Source organism: Mobula birostris, chromosome 12 (genome assembly GCF_030028105.1).
Source record: "Mobula birostris isolate sMobBir1 chromosome 12, sMobBir1.hap1, whole genome shotgun sequence".
Taxonomy (NCBI): Eukaryota; Metazoa; Chordata; class Chondrichthyes; order Myliobatiformes; family Myliobatidae; genus Mobula; species Mobula birostris.
Genome location: NC_092381.1, coordinates 83,131,921 through 83,150,618, shown reverse-complemented (window position 1 = coordinate 83,150,618; position 18,698 = coordinate 83,131,921). Strand labels below are relative to the sequence as shown.

Here is an 18,698-nt window from a genome sequence, read left to right as displayed (position 1 = left end):
TGTCATAATATAAGACAATGGGGTTATGTTAATTGGCCTGTATCAAACCAGACAACGTTATCTAAGTTATTTAGTTCAAGGGAGCTTGCAGACCAGACAGATATTATCACTTAGCACATGAAATAACTGATCTATCAATAGTTGGGAGATTTGTGAACTCGGAGCCAGTCCTCACATCATTAATTGTAGGTGTTTGGGATCTCTGCCACCAGGAGCTTTGGTGTGAAGTCACCACGTGGCACAGAAACAGAATAAATGTTAGACAGCAGTCAGGCTTGATAGGAATGTTTACAGTACAACAAGAAGAATGAAAGAAAGATGAGGTGACCAGAATCCACTTCTTTGCCTTCCATTTCTGATTCAGACGACTCTTTCTTCTGCAACTTGGTATGTCTTTTTAGTTTAAAGGAATTGTAGCTGCATTTTGGAAATCCTCTATGTAATTTGGAAATCTTTTATAAGATATAAGTCCTCTGTGAGTTTTAAATGCTTTAAGAATTTTACCTAAATTTAAACACATCATAAAAAATAAATGAACTGTGTTTAAACTACTTAAACAGCTGGAAGTGCATTCTCCTTGGTGGGAGGAAGGGGAATCCCTATGCTGAAAGAGTGGGTTTTGGCAGCAAACTGTGCCATGGATCATAAAGAGGAAATTATCAAGCCTTTGAAATATAGGTAGCTACAGTATAACATCCCTTTAGTGAGCATACCTGCTGCTAGCTATATTGTATAAGGCTTCAGATCATCGTTTGAGTTCAGAATTTCATGGGCAGCAAACCCAATATCATCATCATTAGGTGCCATGCCCAGTTTGAGCTTTGGCTGCCATGGCCCACACACTCCTGTTTCGGGTCAAGTGGATCAATTCATTGGTATTCATTTCCAGTTCTCTGGCTGCTGTCTCCATCATTTGTCTTTCTCTTCCTCTTGCTTTCTTCCCTTCAATCTTTCCCATAATTACCATGTATTCTAACTCCTCTTTCCTAATCACATGTCCAATGAAGATACTTTGCCTTTTCATGATCTCATACATTATCTCTGTTTTTGTGTTTGCTCAATATCACCACACCTAAACTACCTTATTATAATCCTTGCACTTTATTTGCCTAACTGCACTATCCCGGTAAATGCAACACTATATTCTGCTTTCCTTTGACTACCTCATGCAGTGATGTATAGCATGATCTGCCTGCGTGGCACACAAAACGCCATCTCTGTAACTCAGAACATGGGACAGCAAAAATAAAATTGAATCAACATTTGATTCACTGCTTTCGGGTGCTTGTGCCTGACATTAGTTTCTCCTGTTGCCCTTTCTCCAGCAAAGCATTCATCTCAGGCTAGTTTCTGCAGGTGAAATGCTTTAGCCCCACATCACTGGCAGAGAGTGCAAGTCTTATTTTAGCACTGAGCAAATAACCGGCAATGACCAGAGTTTGTTCTAGTCCCAAAGGTGGCCACATTCTTGCCTGGTTCAGGCTCACCTGGTGGTTTTCTGATTGAAGGCCTGGGCCTGGAAAGATAGATATATACAGCATAGAAACATACCATTCGGCCCAACTTGTCCATGCTAACCAAGGTGCCTTCCTTCAGATCGGTGACCTTTCATAAGAACTAATGAAGTTTCTGATGAAAGGTTGCTAACAGTAATCCAGTTTCTCTCCAGAGTTGCTGCTTAAAATGTTGACGATTTTCTGTACTTTTCTGTTTTCTGGCTATAAACATCTGCAATATATTAGACTGTATGACCATAAGACATAGGAGCAGAATTAGGCCATTTGGCCCATCAAGTCTGCTCTGCCATTCAATCCTGGCTGATATTTTTTTCCCTCCTCAGTCCCACTCCCCAGCCTTCTCCCCATAACCTTTGATGTCATGTCCAATCAAGAACCTATCAAGCTCTGCCCTAAATACGAGGGGTGATTGATAAGTTTGTGGCCTAAGGTGAAAGGAGTCAATTTTAGAAAACCAGCACATTTATTTTTCCTACAGTTACTCACTTAGTCCAGCGGTCGTGGAGCATACGGATCCCTTCTTTGTAGAAGTCGGCGTCTTGGACCTCCAGAAAGTGGTCCACAGCAGGGGTGATTGAGGCCTAAAGTAGAAGGAGATGAGTTATGTAACGAGAGCTGTATAACTCACCTCCTTCTACCTAAGGCCACGAACTTATCAATCACCCTTGCTGTGGCACGTGCAGTTCAATTCTTTGAGTGATAATGCAGAAAGTTTGAAGTTAATAACTCATATCCTTCTACCTTAGGCCACAAATTTATCAATCATCCTTGCCGTGGACCACTTCTACAAAGAAGGGATCCGTATGCTGCACAAGTGTGTACATGTAGGAGCGGACTACATTGAAAAATAAATGTGCCAGGTTTTCTAAAATGGACTCCTTCTACCTTAGGCCACGAACATATAAATCACCCCTCGTACACGCAGTGACCTGGCCTCCACAGCTGCCTGTGGTAATCAATTCCACAAATTCACCACCCTTTAGCTAAAGAAATTTCTCCACATCTGTTTTAAATGGATGCCCCTCTCTCCAGAGGCTGTGCCCACTTGTCCAAGACTCCCCCACCATGAGAAATATCCTTTTTACATCTACACTTCAACATTTCAACATTTGAAAAGTTTCAATGAGATCTCCCTCATCCTTCTAAATTCCAGCAACTACAGACCCAGAGCTATCAAGCGTTCCTCGTACGATAACCCTTTCATCCCGGAATCTTCTTGGTGAATCTCCTCTGAACCCTCTCCAATGACAGTATATCTTTTCTTACTGAGGAGACCAAAACTGTTCACAATACTCAAGGTGAGGCCTCAGCATCAGATCCCTGCTCTTGTATTTTAGACCTCTTGAAATGAAAGCTAACATGCAGTTGTCTTCCTCACCACCGACTCTACCTACAACTTAACCTCCCAAGTCCCTCTGCATCTCAGATTTTTGGATTTTCTCCACATTTAGGAAATAGTTCTCATGTTTATTTTTACTACTAAACCGCAAGATCATGCATTTTCCAACATTTTATTTCATTTGCCACTTTCTTGCCCATTCTCCTAATCAGTCTGTCCTTCTGCATCCTACCTGTTTCCTCAACACTACCTGCCCCTCCACCAATTTTTGTATCATCTGCAGATGTGGCAACAAAGCCATCTATTCCATCATCTAAATCATTGATGTACAGCATAAAAAGAAGCGTTCCCAACAGCGACCTCTGCGGAACACCACTAGTCACTGGCAGCCAACCAGTAAAGGATCCTTTTATTCCCACTCGTTGCCTCCTAATCAGTCAATGCTCTAACCATGCCAGTAACTTTCCTGTCATACCATGGTCTCTTAACTTGGTTAGCAGCCTCATGTGTGGCACCTTGTCAAAGGTATTATGAAAGTCCAAATATACAACATCCACTGCATACCCTTTATCTATCCTACTTGCAATCTCCTCAAAGAATTCCAAAAGATTCATCAGGCAAGATATTTCCTTAGGAAACCAGGCTGACTTTGTCCTATCTTGTCCTGTGTCACCAAGTACTCCATAACCTCATCCTTTACAACTGACACCAACATCTTCCCAACCACCGAGGTCAGGCCAACTGGTCTATAATTTCTTTTCTGCTGTCTTCCTCCTTTCTTAGAGTGGAGTGACATTTGCAATTTTCCAGTCCTCTGGCGCCATGCCAGAGTCCAATGATTTTTTTGTAAGGTCAATTCTAATGCCTCCATAATCTCTACCACTACCCCTTTCAGAACCCCAGGATACAGATCATCTAGTCTGGGTGACTTATGTACCCTTGGGTCTTTCAGCTTTTTGAGCACCTTCTCCCTTGTAATAGTAACCGTACTTACTTCTCTTCCCTCATACCATTCAACATCTGACACACAGTTAGTGTCTTCCACAGTGAAGACTGATGCAAAATACTCATTTAGTTCATCTGCCATCTCCTTGGCCCCTGTTATGATTTCTCTGGCCTCATTTTCTAGTGTTCTTATATCCACTCTCATCTCTCTTATTTGTTTTTTTACATACTTGGAAAAAGCTTCACTATCCACTTTGATACTATTTGTTAGCTTGCTTTCATATTTCAACTTTTAGTTGCTCTCTGTAGGGTTTTAAAAGCTTCCCAATCTTCTGTCTTCCCACTAATTTCTGCTTTGTTGTATGCCCTCTCTTTTGCTTTTACATTAGCTATGACTTCCCTTGTCAGCCACAGTTGTACTACTTTGCCATTTCAGTATTTTTTTGTTTTTGGAATACATCTTTCCTGCACCTTCCTCACTTTTCACAGAAACTCACAACATTGCTGCTTTGCTGACTTCCCTGCCAGCATCTCCTTCCAATTTACTTTGCCAGCTTCTCTCTCATACCACTGTAATTTCCTTTACTCCACTGAAATACTGCTATGTCAGACTCTACATTCTCCCTATCAAATTTCAGTTTGAACTCAATCATGTTATGATCACTGTCTCCTAATGGTTCTTTTACCTTAAGCTCTCTAATCACCTCTGGTTCATTACATAACACAGTATAACTGATTCCTTAATGGCCTCAACGACAAACCGCTCTAAAAAGCCATCTCATAGGCATTCAACAAGTTCAGTCTCTTGAGATCCATTTTCAATCTGATTTTCCCAATTGACCTGCATGTTATAATCTCCCATGACTATCTTAACATGCCCTTTTGACATGCCTTTTCTATTTCTTGTTGTAATCCTTTTTCAAGGAAGGAGGAGAAGATGGCAGCGCCATGCAGCGCGCACGGCTGTTCCGAATGATATCCATATGTGTAACTAGGGGGGCCATGCACAATCCAGATTTGATGGAGACAGCCGTGAGAGTACGGAGTAACACCTGGAGTAACTTCTGAAATGCCTGCTTCGCTGCCGCTGCTACTGTGCGATCGAGAATCTCCGGAGACGAAGGCCCCAAATCCTCAGCTTTGCCTATTACTTGTTGCCGGGGCCGGAGTCAAAGTGCTCGGCAGAGACAGTGCTCCGTGTCAGGAGGTGGTTGGAGGCTCGGAGTTGGACTGTGGTCAGATGCTTCCAGGATGCTGCATCGGCAAGTTGGCGGCGCTGGAGGTTTACCGTCCGCGTGAGATGATGGGACTTTCGAGAGACTTTGAGACTTTTACCGTGCCCATGGTCTGTTCTTATCAAATTACGGTATTGCTTTGCACTGTTGAAACTATATGTTATAATTATGTGGTTTTTGTTGTTTTTACGTCGGTTTGTCATGTGTTTTCGTGATATCATTCTGGAAAAACATTGTATCATTTTTTTATGCATGCATTACTAAATGACAATAAAAGAGGACTGCATGTCCTCATAACCTAATCTAATCTATTGTCCACATCCCAGCTACTGTTAGGAGGCCTGAAAATAACTGCTGTCAGGGACCTTTTACCCTTGTAGTTCCTAAACTCAACCCACAAGGATTCAACATCTTCTGTTCCTATGTCACATCTTTCTACTGATATGATGTCATTCTTTATAAGCAGAGCCACACTACCCCCTCTGCCAACCTTCCTATCCCTCCGATGCAACGTGTAACTTTGGACATTCAGCTCCCATCTACAACCATCCTTCAGCCACGACTCAGTGATGGCCACAACATCATACCTGACAATCTGTAAAAGTGTAACAAGATCATCCACCATATTTCTAATACTCCGTGCATTGAGATATAACACTTTGAGAACTGCATTTGCTGCTTTTTTAAATTCTGCATTCCTAATGCACTGATACACACCCTGCTGGCTGCAATTATGTCTTATCATCTGCCTGCCCTTCCTGACAGTCTGACTGAATGCTTTATTATCATTTGTTCTATCCTGAGTCCCTTCACTCTGGTTCCCACCTCCTGCCAAGTTAGTTTAAACCCTCCCAAACAGCTCTAAGAAACCTGCCCGCGAGAATATTGATTCCCCTCAGGAACCCGTCACTTTTGAACAGGTCATACCTCCACCAGAAGAGATCCCAATGATCGAAGAACCTGAAGCCCTGCCCCCCGCACCAGCTTCTCAGCCACGTGGTAATTTGCCAAATCATCCTGTTTCTACCCTCACTGGCGCGTGGCCGAGGCAGCAATCCAGAAACTACTACCCGGGAGGTCCTGCTTCTCAGCTTTCTACCTAGCTCTCTAAATTCTCTTTTCAGGACCCCTTCTGCACCACAGACCCACGCTCAGTGCCAGTAATCTGTGGCTCTGTGGCATTTCCCTGGGAGGTCATCCCCACAACAATATACTTATTATTGAGGGGAATGGCCACAGGGGTGCTCTGTGCTGACTGCCTATTCACATTTCCATTTCTCCTGACAGTCACCCCTCCTGCAACTTCCGGGTGACTACTTCCCTATAACTCTGATTGATTATCTCCTCACTCTCCTGTACACGCCCATGGTCATCCAGCTGCTGCTCCAGATCCCTAATATGGTGTTCAAGATCAATTGCAAATAGCACCAGTGACCCAGGTTCACTTCCTGCCCCTTTGAACGTGGGTTTCCTCCGAGTACTCTGGTTTCCACTGGTTAATTGGTCACATGGGTGTAGTTGTGTGGTGCAGGGTCGTTGGGCTGGAAGGGCCAGTTACCGTGCTGAATCTCTAAATAAATAAATTCCCCTCTATCTCTCTTTCCGTGCAAAAGATATGTCAGCTCCCAAAGGTACACCAATCAAGTCGATTTCATACCCTACGTGGGTGAGATAGCTGAGCTGATCGGTGTGAAACCCAACATCAAGCACCTCCTCCTCAGTGATCCACAGTTGGCATTTCACGTTTTCTTTGGCCCCAGCTCACATTACCAATTTCGATTGATGGGACCTGGAAAATGGCCAAAAGCCCGGGAAACCATCTTGACACAGTGGCACCGCACTATCAAGCCCACTAAAACACGTGTGGTTCCTAGTGGTCAGCAGAATGCCTCTTGGCCAATCCTGCTGAAATTCTTGCCCATACTGGTGGCCCTCTGTGGTGTTTATCTATTTCTCTGTTAGTCAGAAGTCCAACGAGGAGTTCAGTTCGGCTCCTGTGTCACCCAAATAACAATGGAGATTGTTTCACATCCAATTGTTTCAAATGAATTGTAACTAATTATGTTATTGATTACACTTTGAAAGAACTCAAGTGCCTTGAATGAATCAAACCTAGCGTATTATTCATATTTTAACTGTTCAGACAACTCTAATTTTGTACTCTAATATCTAACATTCATTGAATAAATCCCTTTAGACATAGCCAGTTGTCTGAGTTGTTACGAGTGACTGAGGGATCTGCGCTCCATTTGCAGTTTGCAATTTGGAAATGAACGAGGTGAACAAGCATGGGCTGATCTGAATGTGCCAGAAGCAATTGCACACTTTTCCACAAAAGTTGTACTTTATCCCAGAAGTGGAAGTTTGGCTGGCATTGGTCATATGTGACACTGTTAAATCTCAAATCCCAGACCAAGGCTGGAGCATGGTCCATGGGTTCATTTTGCACCCTGACTGACATTTCTCCATCAACAAATGCCCAATAAGGCAGTTTCATTCCAGACCTTCCTCATGTAATTGGGGATTTTGCTGTGATCTTACTGACATATACAGATCTCACTGAAAAGTACAGAACTTAATTGTGTATTTTACTGAAAAATGGTAAAATAGTGTACTATATTTATTTCTGTGAATTAAGTAATTCTTAAAGATGCTTACCTAATAATATTCAGATTTACAATTATTTAACAACTCTAACTTTTTTAAAAGATTGGACCAAAGTGAGAGTTGAAGCATATGCAGGCTACAATTGACCTATAATTGTAGTAATTAGCGAATAAACACTGTTGGCTTTCTATTCTCATACCTGATTAAAGGGGAAACTATTTACAAACTTGTTCACTGAGGTACTTTATCCCGGTAGCGGAAGTGATCAGAAACTCTCAGTTTGGTTGAGTTCGCCGCACTGAAGAATTCATTCAGGGGGTGATTGTTTATGCCGGCGGAAGATTCAGATCACTTACGTGCTCAGGATTATATCGATTATTTTTTTTCGCAAAGTAGATCAAACTAGACCTTTTGTAGTGCCGACAGGTATTTCGCGACATTAACGATGCTATCTAAATGCAAAGAGGAGCCTTACAAAACTGCCCCCCCCCCCATTTTCCCTGTGTAGTGGGAGGGTCATGCCCGTGTTGTCGGAGATCGCATTCGAGCAGCAAGTTTAAAACAACGTTTGCGTTTAACCACAAGCAAGAGAAAACCTGCATATGCTGGAAATCCGAGCAACACACTCAAAATGCTGGAGGAATGCCGGCGAGCCGAAACTTTTTTCCGTAGATGCTTCCTGGCCTGCTGAGTTCCTCCAGCATTTTGTGTGTTGTTTGCGTTTAACGTTATCATTCTGTGTGGCCTACTCACCCGTTGAGTCAGAGTTCACAACCTCGGCTGCCAGCGCAACTCACTGCAAGGGCGTCTCGTTGACAGTAGTGCCGAGTGTAAAGTTGCAGTCTAGGCCTGCAGCGAGTCGGATAAGCTTTGAGCGCCGTGTGTATGCGCGTTTACTTGTTCATCTTTCCGCTGTCGTGGGTCATGTGGGTTTGTATATTCACTGGTGTTTATGTGAGGCAGAATCAATGGTTGGAGTTCCTAGGGACGTGGAGAGAATAAAATGGGGTTTTGCCGATGCTGTCGCCTGATTCAACTACCGACTTCCCTTTTTCTTGTTGAATTAAATATCTGCTTTTGAAATAAAAGGAAAAGACTGACCTTTCCAAACGCTACCTAGCCCGCTTTCCAATCTATTCGTCATTTGTACAGAGCTACTGCCTACACAGAAACGTAAAAACATAGAAAACCTACAGCACAATACAGGCCCTTTGGCTCACAAAGTTGTGCTGAACATGTCCCTACATTAGAAATTACCTGGCTTACCCATAGCCCTCTATTTTTCTAAGCTCATATACCTATCCAAAAATCTCTTAAAAGAACCTATTGTATCGGCCTTCACCACCGTTGCCGGCAGCCCATTCCATGCACTCACCACTCTCTGAGTAAAAAACTTACCCGACATCTCCTCTGTACCTACTCCCCAGCAGCGTAAACCTGTGTTCTCTTGTGGCAACCATTTCAGCCCTTTGAAAAAGCCTCTGACTATCCACACGATCAATGCCTCTCATCATCTTATACACCTCTATCAGATCACTTCTCATCCGCATCGCTCCAAGGAGAAAAGGCCAAGTTCACTCAACTTATTCTCATAAGGCATGCTCCCCAATCCAGGCAGCATCCTCGTAAATCTCCTCTGCACCCTTTCTATGGTTTCCACATCTTTCCTATAGGGAGGCGACCAGAACTGAGCACAGTACTCCAAGTGGGGTCTAACCAGGGTCATATTTAGCTGCAACATTATCTCTCGGCTCCTAAATTCAATCCCATGATTGATGAAGGCCAACACACTGTATGCCGCCTTAACCACAGAGTCAACCTGCACATCTGCTTTGAGCGTCCTATGGACTCAGACCCCGAGATCCCTCTGATCCTCCACGCTGCCAAGAGTCTTACCATTAATACTATATTCTGCCATTATATTTGACCTACCTAAATGAACCACTTCACACTTATCTGGGTTGAACTCCATCTGCCACTTCTCAGCCCAGTTTTGCATCCTATCAATGTCCCGCTGTAACCTCTGACAGCCCTCCACACTATCCACAACACCTCCAACCTTTGTGTCAGTAGCAAACTTACTAACCCATCCCTCCACTTCCTCATCCAGGTCATTTATAAAAATCATGAAGAGTAACGGACCCAGAACAAATCCCTGAGGCACTCCAATGGTGACCAACCTCCATGCAGAATATGACCCATCTACAACCACTGGTTGCCTCTGTGGGCAAGCCAGTTCTGGATCCACAAAGCAATGTCCCCTTGGATCCCATGCCTCCTTTCTCAATAAGCTTTGCCTGGGGTACCTTATCAAATGTCTTGCTGAAATCCATATACACTACATCTACTGCTCTTCCTTCATCAATATGTCTGGTCACATCCTTAAAATATTTAATCAGGTTCGTAAGGCACGACCTACCCTTGACAAAGCCATGCTGACTATCCCTTATTATATTATACCTCTCCAAATGTTCATAAACCCTGTCTCTCAGGATCTTCTCCATCAACTTACCAACCACTGAGGTAAGACTCACTGGTCTACAATTTCATTGGCTATCTCTACTCCCTTTCTTGGATAAAGGAACAACATTCACAACCCTCCAATCCTCCGGAACCTCTCCCATCCCCATTGATGATGCAGAGATCCTCGCCAGAGGCTCAGCAATCTCCTCCCTCGCCTCCCACAGTAGCCTGGGGTACATCTCATCCGGTCCCAGCGACTTATCCAACTTGATGCTTTCCAAAATCTCCAGCACATCCTCTTTCTTAATATCTACATGCTCAAGCTTTTCAGTCTGCTGCAAGTCATCACTACAATCACCAGGATCCTTTTCCATAGTGAATACTGAAGTAAAGTATTCATTAAGCACCTCTGCTGTTTCCTCCGGTTCTATACATACTTTCCCACTGTCACACTTGATAGGTCCTATTCTTTTGTGTCTTATCCTCTTACTCTTCACATTCTTGTAGAATGCTTTGGGGTTTTCCTTAATCCTGCCCGCCAAGGTCTTCTCATGGCCCCTTCTAGCTCTCCTAATTTCCTTCTTAAGCTCCTTCCTATTAGCCTTATAATCTTCTAGATCTCTAACATTACCTAGCTCTCTGAACCTTTTGTAAGCTTTTCTTTTCTTCTTGATTATACTTATTACAGCCTTTGTACACCACGGTTCCTGTACCCTACCATAACTTCCCTGTCTCATTGGAGCGTACCTATGCAGAACTCCACGCAAATATCCCTTGAACATTTGTCACATTTCTTGCGTACTTTTCCCTGAGAACATCTGTTTCCAGTTTAAGCTTCCAAGCTCCTGCCTGATAGCCTCGTAAATCCCTTTACTCCAATTAAACACTTTTTTAACTTGTCTGTTCCTATCTCTCTCCAATGCTATTGTAAAGGAGATAGAATTGTGATCACTATCTCCAAAATACTCTCCCACTGAGAGATCTGACACCTGACCAGGTCCATTTCCCAATACCAAATCAAGTACAGTCTCTCCTCTTGTAGGCTTATCTACATATTGTGTCAAGAAACTTTCTTGAGCACATCTAACAAACTCCACCCCATCTAAACCCCTTGCTCTAGGGAGATGCCAATCGATATTTGGGAAATTAAATTATCTCCCATCACAACAACTCTTATTATTACAGCTTTCCAGGATCTGTTTCCCTATCTGCTCCTTGATATCCCTGTTACTATTAGACAGCCTATAAAAAACACCCAGTAGAATTATTGACCCCTTCCTGTTCCTAACCTCCAACCACAAAGACTCCATAGACAATTCCTCCATGGCATCCACCTTATCTGCAGCCGTGACACTATCTCTGATCAACAGTGCCACGCCCCCACCTCTTTTGCCTCCCTCCCTGTCCCTTCTGAAACATTTAAAAACCGGCACTTGAAGTAACCATTCCTGTCCCTGAGCCATCCAAGTCTCTGTAATGCCCACAACATCATAGCTGCAGGTACTGATCCACTCTCTAAGCTGATCCCCTTTGTTCACAACACTCATTGCATTAAAATAGACACACCTCAAACCTTCGGTCTGAGCGCGTCCCTTCTCTATCACCTGCCTATCCTCCCTCTCGCATTGTCTACAAGCTTTCTCTATTTGTGAGCCAACCTCCTCTTCCTCAGTCTCTTCAGTTCGGTTCCCACCCCGCCACAATTCTAGTTTAAACGCTCCCCAGTAGCCTTAGCAAACCTCCCCACCAGGATATTGGTCCCCCGGGATTCAAGTGCAACCCGTCCTTTTTGTGCAGGTCACACCTTCCCCAAAAGAGGGTATTTTTGTTGATTTTTACATGAAGACAGTTTCTCTTCCAATTTACATTTAAAATTTTGTCCTCGGGCCAACCTCAATTTGTGTAGCCTTGTACATTGCAGAATCTAAATGGTGTAGAGGAGTTCAACGTGGAAGTAGGTTTCTTCGCCCATAACAACAAAGATGGTCATTTAAGCCAATTCTATTGGCCTATATTTAGCTCATACCCCACCCCACAGCTCTCTTATCAGTATACCTGTCCATATGTTTTTTAAAATCTTATTCTTGTATCTACCTTAACCACTTTTGCTGGCAGCTTGTTCCATGCACATTTTACACTTTATGTGAGGACAATGTTCCCCTTGAGGTCCGTAGTGTACGGATCTATTTCTTTTAGTTGCAATGACTCGCCTTAGCACTAATTATTGACTGACACCCATGCGCTTTGGTTTGTTGCTCTCTCTGCAAGGTGAACATAAAAGTTAGCCGCCTCCGAATGCGTGCCTTAATTTTGTTTTGATATATGGTTGTACAGTCACAACAAGTTGGCGATGAGTACGAACCTAAATGTCAGTGAATATCACCAAATGCACTACAGGGTTGAACTATATTGTAATGTTAATGGTGTGGATAAGGTGAAGAAAGCATTCACACTTCTTAGTTTAGTATAATCTCTTACTCAACCTAGTAACCACCTGAAAAGCCAGAAAGCAAGATGTTTGATGAAATTGTTGAAATTTTACAAAATCAGTTGAACCCAAAAGCTAATAACAGCTGAGAGATTTAGATTTCACAAAGGGAACCAGTCAAAGGATGAAAGCATTTCTGAATACATTGCAGAATTTTCTAATGTGCTAATTTTCTCAATACTGTGACTTTGGAGATTGGCTTTCTGATGAATTAAGGGGCAAGCTTGCATAGTTAAAGCACTGTCAGAAAGAGACCTAACCTTGGAATGGGCATTGACCATTGCAATATCAATGGAGACAGCAGCAATGGATGCGTCAGAATTACAGACAAAGAGTTTGGAATGTGAAATGCACAAAATGTCCCGAATGGTGGAAAAAGCCAAAAATGTTACTGATGTGGTAGGTTCCTCCATAATGTAAATGACTGTTGTTCAAAGAAAAAGTTTGCAGAAAGTATCACAGACAAAGCCACATAGAGGGAATGTGCAAGTCTGACAAAAAGCACAACTAAAGAGAAAAACCACACTGTGAAAAGTTTCAAACACAAAACTAAACAAATGCATAAAGTGACTGAATGTAAACTGAATCAGACAATACTGAGTCTGACAAAGGTGAGCTGTCATGCCTAGAACTGCATAGCATTACTGAAGCAGATCACAAAATCATAAGGATCACAATAATGTGTCTGGTGTAAAACTGAAAATGGAGCCGGAGACAGGGTCAGCTTTGTCTGTAATTTCAGACACTGACTACAACAAACTGTTGCTAAGCCTCCATTAGAAAAGACCTCGGTGATGCTAAAGACCTACACGGGTGAAAAAGAGCCTCTCAAAGGCAAACTGAAACTAAATATGACGTATGAAGACAAAACACTGCATTTAGAGCTTTATGTGTTGAGAAGTGGAGGGCCAGCAATTTTGGATGTGAATGGTTGAGAAAAATCCAACCAGGCAGGTACACAATCAAAGCTGTCAACCTGTTATCAACAGGCAACTGCAGCCCAAATGGTAGCACTAACCGGAGACTGTCACAGCTGCTCAATGCTAATGAGTAGGTGTTTGAGAAGGGGACTGGTAAATGTAAAGGTATAAAGGCCAGAATTGAACAGGATGAGGCAGCAACGCCAAGATTCCATAAAGTGCGTCCAGTGTCTTACGCATTAGTTCCTAAAATGGATGCTGAACTCCAGAGCTCAGAGGCAGCTGGAAGTCCCTCCAAGGTTGAGTGGAGTGATTGGTTCATGCCATTTGTCCTGGTGATCAAGAAAGGAAAGGTCAAAGCTGTTCACATATGAAGGCACTTCAAAGAAAGCATCAACTCTGTGCTGCGTCCTGTAAAGTATCCCCTGCCACAAATAGAAGACATTCTTGCATCTTTGGCAGGCAGGGAGAGGTTTTCAAAGAATGCTGTCACAAACCTATCTGCAAATAGAGACGGAGGAGCCAAGCCGGAAGTACCCACAATCAACACTCACAAGGGACTGTTCCAGTATAATCATCTCATCTTCGGCGTCATAAAAGCTCCAGCATTTTGGCAAAGAGCAATGGACCAAGAGCTCCAAGGTATCCCAGGAACAAGATATCTCTTGATGACATTATTATGATTGGCAAGAATGATGAAGAGCACCTCCACAACCTTGGTAACGTGCTTACCAGGCTGAGTGAGTGTGGTCTGTGTGCAAAGGGAGACAAATGTGATTTTTTCAAGAATGAAATTTCATATTGTGGACATGTCATTGACAAGCATGGCTTGCATATGTCACAAGAGAAGATTGAAGCAGTGCTGCAGGCACCCAAACTGGAAAATGTGTGATAACTCGGGTCATATGTGGGTCTTGTAAACTACGACCACAGGTTTCTCACAAATCTTGCTACAGTGCTGCACCCATTGAATGCCCTGTTGCAGACAGGAGCAAAGTGGGAGAGGTCAAAAAAAATGTGAAAGAGCATTCATGGTAACAAAGAGACTAATGACATCAGATGAACTGCTCACCCATTATGACCCATCTCTGCCCATCAGACTAGCATGCGATGCATCCCCTTATGGCATTGGTACCATTTTGTCACACACTGTGAGAGATGGATCTGAACGTCCCATTGCATTTGCCTCAAGATCACAGACAAGCACAGAATGCAACTATGCATAGATCGACCGAGAGGCCCTTAATCTAGTATGGGGAGTAAAGAAGTTCCACCACTACCTCTTGTATGGGAGGAGTTGTGACTGTCACGTGACAGCACTGCCCACTACCTGGTCGAAAGACACGCCACCTGCCAATCAAAGTTTGACCCCTCCTCTCCCATCAATGCACACCTAACCACTGACCCCTTTAATTAGCCTTGTACTTGGCCTCCGGCAACTGGCGTCTGTAATCAGCTGAACTCGGCTGGCACTGAGCCATTGGCCCCCTGTGAATTACCTGGGTGGGACCCTCCAGCCCTGCTGCACTATAAAGGGTGCCACGTTTGCTGGACCCTCTCTCTTTGCCATCCGAGGGATCACCCTGCTTCACTGAAGACTGAGAACCGTGGAACAGCGCTGGAGAAATTATTGGTGAGTTGTGCATTGAATAGGGTTGGGAGCATTGGTTATCGTCCCTAAAAGCAGAGAGCCATGCCTGCACAGAGTCAAGAGGTGGTGGGTATCATATTGACTTTTCCCTTGGTTGCATGCGTGTGTGCATGTGCTTGTACTTTGTTCCCACGCGATTTTCCCACGTTGGTTATTAATTGGGGAGAGAGAAACACAAGGTGATAGGTGAAACTGGGAGGGGTAGGGATGAAGTAAAGAGCTGGGAAGTTGATTGGTGAAAGAGATACTGGGCTGGAGAAGGGGGAGTCTGATGGAAGTGGACACAAGGCCATGGAAGAAAGAAAAGGGGCGGGGGAGCACCAGAGGGAGGTAACGGGCAGGCAAAGATTTAAGGTGAGTGAGGGAAAAGGGAATGGTGAATGGTGAAGGAGGGGGAGAAGTTCGAGACATTGATGTTCCTGCCATCAGGTTGGAGGCTACCCAAACGGAATATGAGGTGTTGTTCCTCCAACCTGAGTGTGGCCTCATCACGACAGTGGAGGAGATCATGGATGGACATATTGGAATTGGAATGGGAAGTGGAATTGAGATGGGTAGCCACTGGGAGATCCCGCTTTTCTGGTGGATGGAGCGTAGGCGCTCGACAAAGCAGTCTCCCAATCTATGCCAGGTCTCACCGATATACCATACCGGGAGCACCAGCTACAACAGGTGACCCCAGCAGACTCACAGGTGAAGTGTCAACTCACTTGGAAGGACTGTCTTGAGCTTTGAATGGTAGGGAGGGAGGAGGTTTATGGGCAGGTGTAGCACTTGTTCCGCTTGCAAGGATACGTGCCAGGAGGTGAGATCAGTGGGGAGGGATGGATGAACACAGGAGTTGCATAGGGAGTAATCCTTGTGGAAAGCAGAAAGTGGGTGGGGGGTGGGGAGAAGTATGTGCTTGGTGGTGGGATCCCGTTGGAGATGGCGGAAGTTTCAGAGAATTATGTGTCGGACGTGGAGACTGGTGGGGTGGTAGGTGAGGACGAGAGAGAGAGAGAGAGAGAGATTAATGAGTAGTCTTTATTCAATTCTAATAAATTTGTTTTTATAGAACCTCTTTATATAATTCTAATAATCTGTATAACCTTTACAGGTGTATACTGCCTCCTTTTGTATGCAAATAATTTTTACTGCTGAATCAGAAAAAAAACAAGGAGTAAAAATTAATTTTGTTAGAGGGCCCTGGACTTGAACCATAAATTCTGTATCGTGGTAGATCCAAATTATTTAACTTCTATGCTTTATCTAAAACATGCCAACCTACATCAAGAATTAAAGAAACATCATGTGCTTTTCTGTCTGAAGCTATGTGAACCACTACAAGTATTGGACAGGCAAAGATGCTTTCTATGTTTGCTCAGTTTCTGGATCTCAGTTGAAACTCCATTCTACTTGTGTTTTGGTTCAATCAAGGGCACTGAGAGAATAAAAGGAGTTCTTTTTTCAAGAGTAACAGCAAATCTATTAATGCACAGAATTCTGGAATAGAATGGGAGTGGGAGATAGAAGGGGAATAGTTTCTCTTCTCCTCAGTTGCCCATCACCTTCCACTGGCGCACTCCCTCAGGATCAGAATCAGATAGGCGATGAGCCCTCTAGCTTCCCTTTCTCTCGTGGTCCACTCTCCTCTCCTATCCGATTCCTTCTTCAGCCTTTTACCTTTTCCATCTATTGCATCCAAGCTCAGGGGGTCCCAACCTGGAGTACAGGGACCACTCGGTTAATGGTGGGGATCCGTGGCAGAAAAAAATAGCTGGGAACCCCCGTCCTAGCTCAACTTATTCCCTTCCCCACTCATCTACTTTCCCCCTCACCTGGTTCCACCTATCACCTGTCAGCTTGTACTTCTCCCTCCCTCCCCCGCCTCCTTCTTCTGGGTTCTTCCCCCATCCTCTCCAGTCCTGATGAAGGGTCTTGGCCCCAAAACGTTGACCGTGTATTTCCCTCCACGGATGTTGCCTGACCCACTGAAGTCCTCCAGCATTTCATGTATGTTGCTCTGGCTTCGGATCTGCTGTGGGTCTTACGTGTTCAGGTTGTCACTGAACCATACAGCACAGAAACAGACCCTTCAGCACACCGAGTCTGTGTATTTATTTAAATTAATCCTACACTAACCCCATGTTACTTCCCCACACTCCCATGAAATTGCTGCAAATTCTGCACATTAGGGGCAATTTACAGTGGCCAATTAACCTTGCAGTCTGCAAGCCTTTGGGAAGAAACCAGGGCCACCAGAGGAAACCGAAGCTGTCAGAGGGAAATAATACAAATTCCACATAGGCAGCCCCCAAAGTCAGGATTGGATGTGAGTCACTGGACCTGTGAGGCAACAATTCTACCAGCTGCAACAGTGCTGCATCTTGTGAAGTTTGAACCGACAACCCTGTGAGTGAAGTGAAAATGCCACCAATTCAGTTCAGATGAAAGATTGAATGTTATGTGACTTTTGACATTTTTATTAAATTAAGTTGCTTTAAATTCAGTCCTGAAGTTGTTAAAAGCTGCTGGGACTCAAGCCCACAAGAATGTTGAGATAACCTAACAAGGGAAAGTCTACAGAATTTAAAAACAATTTAAAAACGAGGGAAAGTCTACATAAGCTGGAAATCCTAAGTGCTGAAGACTCCTGAGGAAGTGCCTTGGCTCACAATGTAAACTGTTTATTCATTTCCATAGATGCTGCTTGACCTGCTGAGTTCCACCAGCATTATCAAGTTTCGAGATTGAGGATTCATTTAGAACAGAAAACCATAGGTTACAGGAGCAGCATGAGGGCATTTGGCCCATCGAGTCTGCTCCACCATTTAATCATGACTGATCAAATTTTCCTTTCAGCCCCAATCTCCTGCCTTCTCCCTGTATCCCTTCATGCCCTGACCATTTGAGAATCTATCAACCTGTGCCTTAAATATACATAAAGACTCAGCCTCCACAGCTGCCTGTGGCAAAGAATTCCACAGATTCACCATTCACTGGCTAAAGAAATTTCTCCTCATCTCCGTTCCAAAAGGACACCCCTCTATTCTGAGGTTGTGTCCTCTGGTCTTAGACTCTCCCACCATAGGAAACATCCTCTTCACATCTACCCTATCAAGGCCTTTCACCATTTGATAGGTTTCTAGTGAATACAGAGCCAGAATCATCAAACGCTCTTCCTATGACAAGCCATTCAATTCTGGAATAATTTTTGTGACCTCCTTTGAACCCTCTCCAGTTTCAGCACATCCTTTCTAAGAAGAGAACTGCTCACAATACAATGCTCCAAGTGAGGCCTCCCCACTGCTTTATAAAGCCTCAACATTACATCCTTGCTTTTATATTCTAATTCTCTTAAAATGAATGCTAACATTGCATTTGCCTTCCTCATTACAGACTCAACCTGCAAATTAACCTTCAGGGAATCTTGCACAAGGACTCCCAAATCCCTTTGCATCTCAGTTTTCTATAATTTCTCTCCATTTAGAAAATAGTCAACCCTTTCATTTCTTCTACCAAAGTGCATGACTGTATACATCCCAATACAG

The 18,698-nt window shown here is 43.8% G+C and overlaps 1 protein-coding gene and 1 long non-coding RNA gene across 2 annotated transcripts in view; one reads left to right on the top strand and one right to left on the bottom strand.

Annotated features, from left to right (window-relative positions):
* The window catches only part of LOC140206099 (uncharacterized), an 87,208-nt gene extending 79,994 nt beyond the window's left edge, over positions 1 to 7,214 (top strand). The window contains exon 3 of the long non-coding RNA XR_011888061.1: positions 4,726 to 7,214. This is a non-coding gene — a long non-coding RNA (uncharacterized lncRNA). The remainder of the gene's footprint in view (positions 1 to 4,725) is intronic.
* The window catches only part of LOC140206097 (flavin-containing monooxygenase 5-like), a 63,981-nt gene extending 55,427 nt beyond the window's left edge, over positions 1 to 8,554 (bottom strand). The window contains exon 1 of the mRNA XM_072274235.1: positions 8,397 to 8,554. The gene's annotated coding sequence lies outside the window, so the exon portion shown is untranslated. The remainder of the gene's footprint in view (positions 1 to 8,396) is intronic.
* Between the last annotated feature and the right edge of the window lie 10,144 nt (positions 8,555 to 18,698).